At 50.7% G+C, this 12,137-nt stretch overlaps 1 protein-coding gene across 1 annotated transcript in view; it reads right to left on the bottom strand.

Moving 5' to 3' along the window:
* Nucleotides 1-9,360, bottom strand: part of LOC137525347 (uncharacterized) — a 182,542-nt gene extending 173,182 nt beyond the window's left edge. The window contains exon 1 of the mRNA XM_068246402.1: nucleotides 9,336-9,360. The gene's annotated coding sequence lies outside the window, so the exon portion shown is untranslated. The remainder of the gene's footprint in view (nucleotides 1-9,335) is intronic.
* Between the last annotated feature and the right edge of the window lie 2,777 nt (nucleotides 9,361-12,137).

The raw sequence follows: 12,137 nt of genomic DNA, 5'->3' as shown, positions 1-12,137 counted from the left end.
CCCCTGAGACCTCCACTGAGCCACAACAACTCTATTGTACAACATTGTATTTATGACTGTAGCTATGAACAGCTGCTGGGAAATGCTATCAGGGAAAGTTTCCCTCTTCACAGGGAAGAGATACCGGCCTGCCTTCCATAACGGCTGGGATAAACATGAAACACCTCTGACAGCACAAGAAGTGAGGGAAATCCAGAGATAAGGTAACACAGAGAGTGTGCATACGTGTGAGGCACCAGCTGGAGGTGGGAGCTGCTCCACGAGGATCTTATGGGCTCAGTATTCCATGGCATACAAGATCAGCCAATCACAGCTCTGCACCATTCACAGATTATATTATTCTCTATGTCTCCCTCCCTAAGGCCTGGAACCCACTGCAAACCGCAAACGCTAAACGCAACCGCTAGCGTTTTGTCTGAGCGGTTTGCAAGCGGATTCATGCGCGTTTTTGGTCGTGTTTTGCAACATTGTATTTTTTTCCCCAGCGGGTGCCTAGCGTTTTGCGTTTTTATCCTGATTGGTCCTGTGAATTATTTTTCATTTTGTTACAGTGTGCTGAACCGCAAAACGCTAGCAAAACCGCTCAGTTTAGGTTTTGCTGAGCGTTTCTGCTAGCGTTTCAATACTTTGCATTGAAGCGCTAACGCTCCCAAAATGCTGCATGTCCTGCGTTTGCGTTTCTGAGAAACGCAAACGCTCCTGTGGAAGTTGCCCCATCCATTAACATTAGCCCAGCGTTTTGGCAAACTGCTAGCGTATCGCAGTGCTGCCAAAAGCGCTCCTGTGGGTTCCAGCCCTAAGGGGCTATTATGTAAACTAACCCACCACATAGATACTTTGCAGCATTCTCAGGAATAAAGGCAGACTACCCTAACAATAAAAATACTACTCCCTGCAAGCTCTCTCCATAGAGATGCATGCGCCTGGATTCCTGCTCACACCCTTTATATCACAAAAAATTCACCCTTTTCCGCGGTATAGAATTCAGACATCTCTCCACATTTCACTCCAGCCATTAAGCCTCATCTACACATGTAGATGAGGCGGCGATCCGGCGGCTCGATTAGCCTCTTCCGCGTACCCGCCACGTCCCCGCTCGATTCGATTCCCCGCCGGCGCGACTTATCTTCCGCTCGATTCCCTGCCATTGTCCCCTCGGGGGAGCGAGCAGGGAATCGGCGGTGGGGAGATCCATCCTGTCGGATCTTATCAATCGAGCCGCATCAGCGGCTCGATTGATAAGGAACATCGCCGCCGCATCTATGCATGTAGATGCGGCTTTAAAGACATAGCAATGGAGCTCAAGGGGTGGTCTGACTGGTGGCTGGTCTGATGGATGACTAATGTCTGGAAGACTTGGGAAGCCATCATAAAGGCATTAGGAGGCACCCAGGTGTGTATAAAACTGAGTTTAAAACAAATAATAGAGAAAAAGGGGAGGTAGCTTACCTAAATAACGATACATTCATATATAAATATAATTAATTTTTAATAAGCACAGGCAACGAGTTTCATAAGTCTCTGCCCACTTCATCGGGCCAAATAAAGTGCTGAAGGGTTTCAAAAGCCAGGTGCATCAAGTAGTCGCTCTACCCAAGGTAACAAGGCAGACCTGCCCCCAGTATAAGGTAGCTCCCCTCCCCAGTACAGATAGCCACTATTAGGCAGCCCACCATCCCCATTACAGATAGCCGGATGTATCCCCAGAACTAGGCAGCCCCCCAACCCCAGATTAGATATCACAATGTACCCTGTGTATTAAGCAGTACCCCTAATCAGGTTAGATAGCCATTAGGCATTATCCCCTCAACTATAGGCAGATGTACCCCCAGTATTAGGATACCCCCCTCCCAAGCTAGATAGCAAGACGTAACCCAAGTAACGATAGCCAAATATATCCCAAGCAGTCTCTCTTCTCAGTACAGCCACATGTGCCCCCAGACCCTTTCCCCATGTCAGAAAGGCAGCCTCCTCCCCAGTATAGGCAGATGTACCCCCAGTATTCGGTAGTCTCCCAAACATGCAGAGTCGTAACTCTGAAGTGTTCAGGGAGGGGTGGGGGGGGGGGCAGGCACACCCTCAGGGATGTACTCCCCGAGACTGGTGCCCCCTGAGCCTCTGCCCTGACGACTACCCAAAATTACTAATACCCCAGGAGGAAGCTGAAAACTGTGGTCTGTGATTGGGGGGATACGGCTACACTGCAGGGTAATACGGCAATGCTGGAGGCAGAATAGGCTATACAGGGGTAAATGCCAGCACTGGAGGGATATGGCTATATTCAATATATATCTTCTCTTGTCTCTGTGATGTGACTGAATTATTACTAGGAAGGTGAGATCCGAACCATAATCTATGGTACATGTAGGGGGAGCAATAGAAAACTGGCAAACTAGTCACAGCAGTTATATATAAGTCTCATCAAGGGGGATGATCAGGATCGTGACAGGTGTACTATGTTCTCCTCTGTAACAAAGCATGCCCACCCCAAACCTCTGCTCTGCTCCATACAGTGGCGGACACAGCCAGCAGTGGGCCCCTGTGCAAAATATAAATTGTGGGCCCCCCTGACCTGCGGCGCGCGAAGCGGCAAAAAACGGTCGTGGACAGAACCTGCGGCGCGTAGCGCCGCGGCAAAAAAATGGGCGTGGCAATGACCGGATAAGGGCGGAGCTAACTGTAATTTAAAGTGATCCCGGGGTGAGAGTGATATGGAGGCTGCCATATTTATTTCCTTTTAAACAATACTAGTTGCCTGGCGGCCCTGCTGATCTATTTGGCTGCAGTAATAAACTGAATTACACCAGCAACAAGCATGCAGCTTAATCTTCTCAGTTCTGACAATATTGTCAGAAACCCCTGACCTGCTGCATGCTTGTTCAGGGTCTATGGTTGAAAGAATAAGAGGCAGAGGACCAGCACGGCAACCAGGCAACTGGTATTGCTTAAAAGGAGAGAAATATGGCAGCCTCAATATTATTCTCACCTCAGGTTCCCTTGAAAAGTGCAACGCAAAGACAGTGGGCCCAAGTTTTGGTGACCCTTTCCCCAGAAAATTCACATAATTGTGCAGGTTTTCTCAAGAAAATACACATAATGTGAGCAGATTTGCCCAGAAAATACATTCAATCATGTTGGCAGATTTGCCCAGAAAATACATTCAATCATGTCGGCAGATATGCCCAGAAAATACGTGCAATGATGTCGGCAGATATGCCCAGAAAATACGTGCAATCATGTCGGCAGATATGCCCAGAAAATACGTGCAATCATGTCGACAGATATGCCCAGAAAATACGTGCAATCATGTCGGCAGATATGCCCAGAAAATACGTGCAATCATGTCGGCAGATATGCCCAGAAAATACGTGCAATCATGTCGGCAGATATGCCCAGAAAATACGTGCAATCATGTCGGCAGATATGCCCAGAAAATACGTGCAATCTTGTCGGCAGATATGCCCAGAAAATACGTGCAATCAAGTCGGCAGATATGCTCAGAAAATACGTGCAAGCAAGTCGGCAGATATGCCCAGAAAATACGTGCAATCATACGTGCGATGACGGGTACATGAATTTAGCAGCAGTTAATTCAGCAGTTGACATCAACAGGGAACTTTGAGTAAAGCCCTGTCTCCTAATAAAAAATTATGCGCTATTTACTATACATATAGAAGATATTAGATAGTGAGCTTCTCTGAGCACAGTCAGGACATGACTATGTACTCTGTAAAACGCTGCAGAAGATGTCAGAGCTATATAAATACATAATAATATGATAAGACATTCAACTATGACTATGGTAGGAGTAGTGTGAGCTCCTCTAAAGGACAGTGAGCGACATAACGATGTACTCTGTAAAGTGCTGCAGGTGGGTGGGTGGGCTAAACGATTACCTGGTCGGGAGGGTAGGTGGGTGTGTGGGCTAATAAAATTACCTGTGAGGGTGGGTGGGCTAAAATATTACCTGTGAGGGTGGGTGGGCTAAAATATTACCTGTGAGGGTGGGTGGGCTAAAATATTACCTGTGAGGGTGGGATGGAGGATTACCTGGGTCTGGGTGGGTGGAGGATTACCTGGGTCTGAGTGGGTGGGTGGGTGGGCTATAGGATTACCTAGGTCTGGGTGGGTGGGCTATAGGATTACCTGGGTCTGGGTGGGTGGGCTATAGGAATACCTGGGTCTGGGTGGGCTATAGGAATACCTGGGTCTGGGTGGGTGGGTGGGCTATAGGAATACCTGGGTCTGGGTGGGTGGGTGGGCTATAGAAATACCTGGGTCTGGGTGGGTGGGTGGGCTATAGAAATACCTGGGTCTGGGTGGGTGGGTGGGCTATAGGAATACCTGGGTCTGGGTGGGTGGGTGGGCTAAAATATTACCTGTGAGGGTGGGTGGAGGATTACCTGGGTCTGAGTGGGTGGGTGGGCTATAGGATTACCTAGGTCTGGGTGGGTGGGCTATAGGATTACCTGGGTCTGGGTGGGTGGGCTATAGGAATACCTGGGTCTGGGTGGGCTATAAGAATACCTGGGTCTGGGTGGGCTATAAGAATACCTGGGTCTGGGTGGGCTATAAGAATACCTGGGTCTGGGTGGGCTATAAGAATACCTGGGTCTGGGTGGGCTATAAGAATACCTGGGTCTGGGTGGGCTATAAGAATACCTGGGTCTGGGTGGGCTATAAGAATACCTGGGTCTGGGTGGGCTATAAGAATACCTGGGTCTGGGTGGGCTATAAGAATACCTGGGTCTGGGTGGGCTATAAGAATACCTGGGTCTGGGTGGGCTATAAGAATACCTGGGTCTGGGTGGGCTATAAGAATACCTGGGTCTGGGTGGGCTATAAGAATACCTGGGTCTGGGTGGGCTATAAGAATACCTGGGTCTGGGTGGGCGGGTGGGCTATAAGAATACCTGGGTCTGGGTGGGTGGGTGGGTGGGCTATAAGAATACCTGGGTCTGGGTGGGTGGGTGGGCTATAAGAATACCTGGGTCTGGGTGGGTGGGTGGGCTATAAGAATACCTGGGTCTGGGTGGGTGGGTGGGTGGGCTATAAGAATACCTGGGTCTGGGTGGGTGGGTGGGCTATAAGAATACCTGGGTCTGGGTGGGTGGGCTATAAGAATACCTGGGTCTGGGTGGGTGGGTGGGCTATAAGAATACCTGGGTCTGGGTGGGTGGGTGGGCTATAAGAATACCTGGGTCTGGGTGGGTGGGTGGGCTATAAGAATACCTGGGTCTGGGTGGGTGGGTGGGCTATAAGAATACCTGGGTCTGGGTGGGTGGGTGGGCTATAAGAATACCTGGGTCTGGGTGGGTGGGTGGGCTATAAGAATACCTGGGTCTGGGTGGGTGGGTGGGCTATAAGAATACCTGGGTCTGGGTGGGTGGGTGGGCTATAAGAATACCTGGGTCTGGGTGGGTGGGTGGGCTATAAGAATACCTGGGTCTGGGTGGGTGGGTGGGCTATAAGAATACCTGGGTCTGGGTGGGTGGGTGGGCTATAAGAATACCTGGGTCTGGGTGGGTGGGTGGGCTATAAGAATACCTGGGTCTGGGTGGGTGGGTGGGCTATAAGAATACCTGGGTCTGGGTGGGTGGGTGGGCTATAAGAATACCTGGGTCTGGGTGGGTGGGTGGGCTATAAGAATACCTGGGTCTGGGTGGGTGGGTGGGCTATAAGAATACCTGGGTCTGGGTGGGTGGGTGGGCTATAAGAATACCTGGGTCTGGGTGGGTGGGTGGGCTATAAGAATACCTGGGTCTGGGTGGGTGGGTGGGCTATAAGAATACCTGGGTCTGGGTGGGTGGGTGGGCTATAAGAATACCTGGGTCTGGGTGGGTGGGTGGGCTATAAGAATACCTGGGTCTGGGTGGGTGGGCTATAAGAATACCTGGGTCTGGGTGGGTGGGTGGGCTATAAGAATACCTGGGTCTGGGTGGGTGGGTGGGCTATAAGAATACCTGGGTCTGGGTGGGTGGGTGGGCTATAAGAATACCTGGGTCTGGGTGGGTGGGTGGGCTATAAGAATACCTGGGTCTGGGTGGGTGGGTGGGCTATAAGAATACCTGGGTCTGGGTGGGTGGGTGGGCTATAAGAATACCTGGGTCTGGGTGGGTGGGTGGGCTATAAGAATACCTGGGTCTGGGTGGGTGGGTGGGCTATAAGAATACCTGGGTCTGGGTGGGTGGGTGGGCTATAAGAATACCTGGGTCTGGGTGGGTGGGTGGGCTATAAGAATACCTGGGTCTGGGTGGGTGGGTGGGCTATAAGAATACCTGGGTCTGGGTGGGTGGGTGGGCTATAAGAATACCTGGGTCTGGGTGGGTGGGCTATAAGAATACCTGGGTCTGGGTGGGTGGGTGGGCTATAAGAATACCTGGGTCTGGGTGGGTGGGTGGGCTATAAGAAGGTCTGGGTGGGTGGGTGGGTGGGCTATAAGAAGGTCTGGGTGGGTGGGCTATAAGAAGGTCTGGGTGGGTGGGCTATAAGAAGGTCTGGGTGGGTGGGCTATAAGAAGGTCTGGGTGGGTGGGCTATAAGAAGGTCTGGGTGGGCTATAAGAAGGTCTGGGTGGGTGGGTGGGCTATAAGAAGGTCTGGGTGGGTGGGTGGGTGGGCTATAAGAAGGTCTGGGTGGGTGGGTGGGTGGGCTATAAGAAGGTCTGGGTGGGTGGGTGGGTGGGCTATAAGAAGGTCTGGGTGGGTGGGTGGGTGGGCTATAAGAAGGTCTGGGTGGGTGGGTGGGTGGGCTATAAGAAGGTCTGGGTGGGTGGGTGGGTGGGTGGGCTATAAGAAGGTCTGGGTGGGTGGGTGGGCTATAAGAAGGTCTGGGTGGGTGGGTGGGTGGGCTATAAGAAGGTCTGGGTGGGTGGGTGGGTGGGCTATAAGAAGGTCTGGGTGGGTGGGCTGTAGGAATACCTGGGTCTAGGTGGGTGGGCTGTAGGATTACCTGGGGGGGCTGTAGAATTACCTGGGGGTGGGCTGTAGGATTACCGGGGGGGGCTGTAGAATTACCTGGGGGGGCCTTTAGGATTACCTGGGGGGGGGAAGCTGTAGGATTACCTGGGGGGCGGGCTGTAGGATTACATGGGGGGCGGGCTGTAGGATTACATGGGGGGGGGGGCTGTAGGATTACATGGGGGGGGGGGCTGTAGGATTACATGGGGGGGGGGTGTAGGATTACCTGGGGGCAGGGCCGGCCTTAGGTTTCACAGCGCCCTGAGCATACCCAGATTTTGCCCCCCCCCCCCCCCCCAATTCATCCTCTTTGCGTGTGAGCGCACCACACACATACACTAATGGGGGGGGGGGGGTGGAATCTGCTGCCTAAATACACTAAAAGGGGATCTGCGACTGCAAGACCAGGAGCCTATATACACTAAAGGGGGGGGGGATCTACCATAGGTAGGTGCCCCCAGTATAGATTAGATAGGTAGCTGCCCCCAGTGTATAGGTTAGATAGGTAGGTACCTGCAATATAGGTTAGATAGGTAGCTGCCCCCAGTATAGGTTAGATAGGTAGCTGCCCCCAGTATAGATTAGATAGGTAGCTGCCCCCAGTATAGGTTAGATAGGTAGCTGCCCCCAGTATAGATTAGATAGGTAGCCGCCCCCAGTATAGATTAGATAGGTAGCTGCCCCCAGTATAGGTTAGATAGGTAGCTGCCCCCAGTATAGATTAGATGGGTTGCTGCCCCCAGTATAGATTAGATGGGTTGCTGCCCCCAGTATAGATTAGATGGGTTGCTGCCCCCAGTATAGATTAGATAAGTAGCTGCCCCCAGTATAGATTAGATAGGTAGCTGCCCCCAGTATAGGTTAGATGGGTAGCTGCCCCCAGTATAGATTAGATAGGTTGCTGCCCCCAGTATAGATTAGATAGGGAGCTGCCCCCAGTATAGATTAGATAGGGAGCTGCCCCCAGTATAGATTAGATAGGGAGCTGCCCCCAGTATAGATTAGATAGGGAGCTGCCCCCAGTATAGATTAGATAGGTAGCTGCCCCCCCAGTATAGGTTAGATAGGTAGGTGCCCCCAGTATAGGTTAGATAGGTAGCTGCCCCCAGTATAGGTTAGATAGGTAGCTGCCCCGAGTATAGGTTAGATTAGATAGGTGCCCCCCAGTATAGGTTAGATAGGTAGGTCCCCCCCAGTATTGGCAAGATAAGTAGCTGCCCCCAGTATAGAGTAGGTAGGTAGGTAGGTAGGTAGGTGCCCCACCCCCCCTCATATTGGAGGGGGAGCCGTGGGGAGGGCAGCCCGACCTCTCCCTCCCTTCCTCTCCGGGCCACCCTCCGTGCTCCCCCCTCCGATGCTGCTGCAGACTGCAGAGAGAACAACTCACCTCCCTGGTTCCGATCGCCGGCGCCTCTCACGTCACTTGCCGCTGGTCTCCTCTTCTACATTGTCACTGATGCACACTAAACTTCCTGTAACAGGAAGTTTAGTGTGCATCAGTGACAACGTAGAAGAGGAGACCAGCGGCAAGTGACGTGAGAGGCGCCGGCGATCGGAACCAGGGAGGGGAGTTGTTCTCTCTGCAGTCTGCAGCAGCATCGGAGGGGGGAGCACGGAGGGTAGCCTGGAGAGGAAGGGAGGAAGAGGTCGGGCTGCCCTCCCCGCGGCTTCCCCTCTATTACGGGCATGTTTGTTTGCGGCACCAGGGGGCGGAGCGAGACGGACCCAGCCGGGGCCGCAGCTTCCGCATTAAAACACAGGCGGCAGGAGCGCCCCCTGGAGGCCGGCGCCCTGAGCGATCGCACCGGTCGCTCAGGTCAAAGGCCGGCCCTGCCTGGGGGGGGGCTGTAGGATTACATGGAGGGGGGGCTGTAGGATTACCTGGGGGGGGGGGGCCTGTAAGATTACCTGGGGGGGGGGGCCTGTAAGATTACCTGGGGGGGGGGGGCTGTAGGATTACCTGGGGGGTGGGCTGGTCGGTCTGGGAGGGTGAAAGATAAGATTACCTGGTCAGGCGGGTGGGTGGACTATTTGCCGAGGCTGGGAGGAGGGCCCGATCACTCCCTCACCTCGGCGGGCCCCCCTCCTGTTATGCGCGGCGTCGAGCGGGAGATACAGCTATTAGTCTCCGGGCTGCAGCAGACACTAGAGCTCCAGCCGCCTGTCCACTCCTGTCTCCTCCTCAGCAATACCGCTCTGCACGCACTGAATCAGGAATCAGGGAGGAATAAGAGTCGGGCCCCCCGGGATAAAAAAAAAACAAAAAAAAACCGCCTGCAATACCTAATGGGCCCCTCAAAAACGGAGCTTGAGGGGCCCCTGTGCGCTTGCACGGCCGTATGTCCGCCACCATATATAACAAGATTCACACAATTACCTCCTCCAGCGCGTGTTCTCTCACCTCCTGCTGCAACTTCTCTTCCTGCTGTTACATCACTTCCTGTTTTTGGATTAATCTCCTCCTTTCTGTGCGTTCCACGTGGGAGAGGTGTGGGAGCGGCACCTTGTGGTGAATAAGCTAACTGCAAGCTCTTTTTTGTGGAATCACCTGCAGTCGTCAGCATTTGAATGCTGTTGTTATTATTATTATTATTATTATTAATAATAATCACAGCACATCTGCCTTATCTTCATCACCTTCTATTATCATTACTAGCTCATGTTTGCCAGTTGGACATTTCTCAGGTTGAACACTGACAATTTCAATGTATTTTGCTAATTCTACATAGCAGAAAACACACACAAAATCAAACTCAGTAAAAGACTATGGGCTGCATTCCAAATCACAGTGCTTTTCCTTTTTTTTTGTACCATTTTAAAATCGTACATGTTGGATCTTCCCACATAGTCAGTGTTGCCAACTCATCCCTTTAATTACTGACACATCTAAGTTATACAGGTTCTGGGGCTATTTGCACAAAATCAGTGCCTTAACCACCCTGGCGTTCTGATTAAATCGCCAGGGTGGCTGCGGGAGGGTTTTTTTTAAATAAAAAAAAAACTATTTCATGCAGCCAACTTTCAGTTGGCTGCATGAAAGCCCACTAGAGGGCGCTCCGGAGGCGATCTTCCGATCGCCTCCGGCGCCCAGAATAAACAAGGAAGGCCGCAATGAGCGGCCTTCCTTGTTTTGCTTATATCGTCGCCATAGCGACGAGCGGAGTGACGTCATCGATGTCAGCCGCCTCCGATCCAGCCCTTAGCGCTGGCCGGAACTTTTTGTTCCGGCTACGCTGGGCTCAGGTGGCTGGGGGGACCCTCTTTCGCCGCTGCTCGCGGCGGATCGCCGCAGAGCGGCGGCGATCAGGCAGCACACGCGGCTGGCAAAGTGCCGGCTGCGTGTGCTGCTTTTTATTTGACAAAAATCGGCCCAGCAGGGCCTGAGCGGCAGCCTCTGGCGGTGTTGGACGAGCTGAGCTCGTCCAGACCGCTCAGCAGGTTAACTGCATCTACCTAGCCACAAAACCTGTATAATTCATATGCGTCAGTAATTAAAGGGATGAGTTGGCAACACTGCACATAGTGCAGTTTTAATATAGTGCTTTCCTATGGCGAAATATGCATGTGTTTTGCAATATATATATATATATATATATATATATATATATACTAGCTGATGACCCGGCGTTACCTGGGTATGTATGTGGCTGGTGTTTGGCTCCTCCCACTTTTTCTAACCCTAACACACAATTACTCAATGACCAAGTTTGTGAACTTTGGGTTCTTTGGCATCAATAATTTGTATATTCCCATAGAAATTAAACAAATCAGACTGGCTGTTTGTGCTACGTCCCTCTCCATCATTTGAACCCCAGTCACCCAATGACCAACTGTAGCAGGTTTGAGGCATCTGCTATCAACAGTGTAAAAATAGCAGCAATTTAAATATTCCCCTTGAAAATGAAAAGGTGAATTTTGATTGGCTATTATAGGCTCCACCCACTTCCCTGAATATTAATCTCAGTCACCCAATGACCATCTGGGCAAAGTTTGAGAACCCTGCCATAAAAAGTGTAAAAAGGGCTCCAGTTTACATTTTCCCAGTGAAGTTAGTTTTTGGCTCTGCCCGCTTTTTGTAACCCGGACACAAAGTCACTCAATGACCAAGTTTGTGAGCTTTGGGGTCCTTGGCATCAATAATTTGTATTTTCCCAGTGAAATGAAACAAATTTGATTGTCTGTTTGTGGCTTCACCCCCTTTTCAGAATTTGAACCCCAGTGATCCAATGACCAACTGTACCAGGTTTGAGGCTTGTGCAATTAACAGTGCAAGAATTGCAGCAATTTTAATATTCCCCTTGACAATCAACCGGTGAATTTTGTTTGATTTTTTTAGGCTACACTCACTTTTATGAATATTAATCCCAGTCACCCAGTAACCCACTGTGCAAAGTTTGAGAACCCTGCCATTAACACTGAAGAAGGGCTGCAGTTTACATTTTCCCAGGGAAATCCATTTTTGTCTCCACCCAGTTTTTTGTAACCTTGACACACCGTGACTCAATGACCAAGTTTGTTAACTTCCGGGTTCCTGGCATCAAAATTGTGTGAATGGAAGCAGTTTATCAAGCAAAGAAATCTAATTGGCTGTTTGTGGCTCCACCCCTTTAGTGAATTTGAACTCCAGTCACTTAATGACCGACTGTAGCAGGTTTGATACGTTTGCCATTAACAGTGTAAGAATTGCAGCAGTTTCAATATTCCCCTAGAAAATCAATAGGTGAATTTTGATTGGCTGCTGCAGGCTTCGCCTACTTTCCTGAATATTAATCCGAGTCATTCACTAACCAAATGTGTTAAGTTTGAGAAACCTGGCAATAACATAATGGCTGAAATCAACCTAACAAATCTGATTATCTATTTGTGGCTCCACCGCCTTTAGTGAACTTGGACCCCAGTCCCCCAATGACTGACTGTATCAGGTTTATGGCCTCTGCCATTAACAGTGTAAGAATGTTAGCAATGTAAATATTCCCCTTGAAAATCAATAGGTGAGTTTTGATTGGCTGTTGTAGGCTCCACCCACATTTCTGAATATTAATCCCAGTCACCCAGTGGCCAACTGTGTCAAGTTTGGGAACCCTGCCATGTAAAAAATGTAGTTGTTGGCACTGCCCACTTTTTCTAACTTTGACATACAGTCACTCAATTATCAAGTTTATGAGCTTTGGGGTCCTTG

The sequence above is a fragment of the Hyperolius riggenbachi genome, chromosome 7, assembly GCF_040937935.1.
Source record: "Hyperolius riggenbachi isolate aHypRig1 chromosome 7, aHypRig1.pri, whole genome shotgun sequence".
NCBI lineage: Eukaryota > Metazoa > Chordata > Amphibia > Anura > Hyperoliidae > Hyperolius > Hyperolius riggenbachi.
This window is presented reverse-complemented; position numbering and strand designations above follow the sequence as displayed.